Genomic DNA, 4099 nt, shown 5'->3' with positions numbered 1-4099 from the left:
CAGAGACTAAGCCGAAAAGGCTGGAAAAAAGGCTTGGGAAGGAGGCAAAGGAAACAGGTGTGTTAGCACATGTCCTGCCCACACCCTGCCCTCCTCTTTGTGCCCTCCAGAAAAGATATATAAACCATAAATAAAATAATTAGTATGTATAAAATACCAGGAATCAGGACTTCATGAAGGCGAGCAGGAGGTTCTGCATCAGTGTTTCCAACAGCATCCCCTGCTCACTGGGCACATGTAAATGCAGGCCTGTGGCAGGATACAGACATGCACATGCGAGTGACCTTGGAATTTTTGTGGTGCAGCTTCTGGCCTTGGCTGGCTCTCAGGAGCAGGAGGAGCTCAGGGTCACACTGGTGGGAGCAGGGCTGGAGGTTAAAGAGCTGCATCTTATTCCAGGCTCTTGGCTGATTTGCTGTACAGCCTGACACAGCTCCATCTTACTCATCTTCTTTCGCAGCCCCAGCACCTGCTGCCTGTCACCTTTACTTCCAGGTGCGAGGTGCAAAGTAAAACAAAGTAAAACAAAGTAAAACATACTTACCAACTGCCCTTGCTGCAAGGAGAGAAACAACCCCCACTCCCCTTAAAAGGAGACTCCTGGGACTTGATGTTCCCATGATATCCAAACTCCCAGACTATTCAAGCACATCCTTTGGCACCCTGGGGCCTGTCCCCGAGCATGAAAAAGCTCATTTTAACAAAAACCTGGGTGATTTCCAGAACAGTATCTTCAGCTTCTCTTGCTGGGGTCATCTGAGGAGAGGACCTTGAGGAAAAATTTAATGGAACTAGTAGGACCCTTCTGGATTAAAAGCAACTTGCAAGCCTGCAGGAAAGCTCAGGGCTGTGGAAGAAGCACCCAAAGCTAGAAGGTATCCCCCAAAACCTGCACTGCACCTGTAGCCAAGAAACATTTTATGATGGGCTCAAGAAATCATCTGACCTATTGTGGCTGTGGAGGAGCAGAGCACACACAACAGTGTCTTTCTTTAGGAGGAATGAACATCTGCATGACATGAAAACAACAACAGTAGGGAAAGAAAGAAAGAAAAAAAAAAGAGGATGAACCCACATGTCACTGGTCTGCAAAATCCAATAGTGGAGGATCAGAGTTCGCCCCCCCCTCCCCCGTGGCTGAAGGGACACCAGAGCCAGCCTGCCTGGCCTGTGGGAGGAGCCGAGAAAGGAACCATCACATCACTTTTGGCCAGCGTTCAGGAAGGCACCGACTGGCTCCAGAAGAAGTCATCAGCAAGTCTCTTCTGCTACATTCTGCAAATAGGCCTTTCAAAGGCACGATGGGTGAGGTAAAAAGAGGTAGAATTTGTGGGAAATCATACTCCTCAAAGACAACCTTCCTCAGAACTGGAGAAGAAACTTCTTTCATATTTGTAGGCAATTTTCCTTGGCTCGTGATGATTGCAAACTGCAGAATAACTAAGGTTTGCTCACCTGCAAAAGCAACATGAGATCTGCCCACCCATCCTGACACATGGCACCATGGCTGCCGTAGGACATACACACCAGGCCTTATCCGAATGCAGGAATACCAGACCTCTCCCCTCAGAGTCAGAGCACTACTCCCAAATTTGGAGGTGCAAGCAGACAACCCTACCTAAGAAACCGATTGATTCCTCTTCCTGCATGGAAACATTTCACCTCAGGATTCCAGCTAAACACGGAAAGGACTGAACCATGGGATGGACGTGGGCAATGGCTCAAAAGAACAGTACAAAGGATAAGTAAAGAAAGGGAAGAAACAGAGAAGGGTTTGAAGCAGGAATGCCAGCGAAATGGACACATGAACAGCATACAAGGGGAAACTGTGGTCACCGTAAGCATTCCTTTATGTTAAAAACTGTATCTAACCATGTCTCTAACAGCTGCGGATGATAGCAATTCAAACATCAAGGTTTGTGGCTACCAGTGTGGGAATGTGGATGGGAAGTTGGGTCATATGGGAACTGAGAGCTTGTTGATTAGTGGCAGCATGACTGGAAGCCTGCAAACCCTGCTCAATCCCAGACCTGCAGGTTCTCAGCTGCTCAGGAAATCAAGTTCCCCTTATTTATGGCCCAAGACTAGATCAATGCATTGGGGACCTTGTGGTAATTTTAAATTCAGTTCCTTCAGTCAACTCCAAGTCTCTTTTATAGCTGAGTCACTTGGTTTCAAAGTGTTGTTTCCAACTTCTTGCAGGGCTGTCTTCCTGTCCCACGTCCTCCCCAGTCCCACCCTACTTGCATGTGCACCCGCTGTCCCACTCCTTGCTGTCCCACTCCTTGCCATTCTTCCCCCCTTTGTCTCCACCTCACTTCCTTCCATTTTGCCTCTCCACTGCCTTCACCCTTCCCAACTAACCCTTTACTGTCACACTCCAGACTTCCTTAAGTTTTGACCAGTTTCTTTTCCAAAATGGGAAGTGGTAAACCAACCTACTACTACACACTGTTGTCTGGTAAAAATCCTGTCACTTTATCTCCTCCCCTTTCTACCATCTTCCTTTTGTTTGTCTTGGCTGCCCTTTTGCCTACTCTTAAACTGCAAACTCTTTGAGGGCAGTGCCAGAATCTGGTCTGGATTCTATAAAGCACCTAATATGCTAAATATCATAATAGGTCCGGTTTATTTTCTTCTTTTTGATTTTTAATACTCAGCGAACATCCAAGTAAGCAGGAGTTTAAGTAGACAGACATATGTGTCTTGTCAACAGGAAGTTTCTCTTGCATAACTTCTCCAGCAGTTCTGGAAAGCTAAATCTGGGTGCATTTTTCCTCACTGAAAATTAACAGTCAGGGGAAAAAAAGAGAACCTGTAAAGAAAAGCCATCTCTGAGAAAGGAGATTCCAGAAAGGCAGATGATTTTTAGCACGCAGAGCTGCCCTTGTGAAACATCTGCTATGACGTAGTCCTGTTCTGGCTGCAGACCAAGCGTATCAATAGCTCCATAGAGTAATGGGATAAGAAATGGGAAAATTGCCACTGCTTCTTTAGCAGCTTGTTTTGCTGACAAATGTCTGTCACTTTTCAAATAGCTACAGCGCAATTGTTTTTTGGGGAAAATATTTCCTTCAGCAGGAGGTTTGTAGGCCATTAGCTACTTCCCATCTGTGCTGGTGTTTTAATACACCCCACATACACTTTGCTCCTTATTAGAAATTATTCACAGCTTTTGATTACAGGCAGGCAGCCTGAAATTTAGAAATCATGGATGCCATTAAAAAAATTTCTCTTGCCTTACTGAAAATTTAAGTCTCAAAATCATTAGAACCAGTACATACTTGTTGAAAGAGCATCTACTTCTAAAGATTGCTTGGGAAAACAAAGTACTCTTTTTAGACATCTGTAGTTTTAAAATAATGAATGACTGTATAAAAGCAGAAGCTGACTAAAGTGGTGGCCACTGTGTGCTTGTTCCACGGCTAGAGGCACACTGTCACTGAGCCAAGCAGTGCAATGTGCTGGAATTCATCTCATCCCTTTTCAAACGGTGCGATGAACATTTTTTAATTCCCCCGATAGCTGCTAGGACAGACAAGAGACAGACCTCTGTTTAATATCACACACGTTGTCTAATAGTATTTGCTTTCACTTCACACACTTACACTAAACAAGCAATGACTTGCAGTAAATTTAGTTGTGCCAAAAGAGACACAACCACACTGTAGCTGCATCAACTGAAATGCTAGATGTATGCATCTCAGGGACGGGGTGAAACCCCAAAACTGTTCCTTATTAGCAAGTATCCTCCTTTCTTTCCCCTCCTCTCATCAGAGAAAAAAGGTGAGACGTAAAAACGTGGGTACTGTTGCAGATTTGTGCCAGGGATATACTCGCTTTGTCATCTGAATCCTTTGCATTTTTTTAATTCAAGAGAGTCACATGAAGTTTCTACCCTAACTAGTTTTCAGACTTCACAGAATAAAGTTAAGGGGAAAGAGAAAAGAGATTCAGGATTAGAAAGTGTCCACTGAAGTCTGAATATAGGAATGGAGAGAAATTTCCAAGTGAAGTCCTGCACAGTGGGAAACTTGCACCGTAATTGTAATTTACCACTTGGGCTGACAGGCAAAAGGACCAACATAGAGACAGTGAC

The sequence above is a fragment of the Corvus cornix genome, chromosome 3, assembly GCF_000738735.6.
Source record: "Corvus cornix cornix isolate S_Up_H32 chromosome 3, ASM73873v5, whole genome shotgun sequence".
In the NCBI taxonomy this organism is placed as follows: domain Eukaryota; kingdom Metazoa; phylum Chordata; class Aves; order Passeriformes; family Corvidae; genus Corvus; species Corvus cornix.
This window is presented reverse-complemented; position numbering follows the sequence as displayed.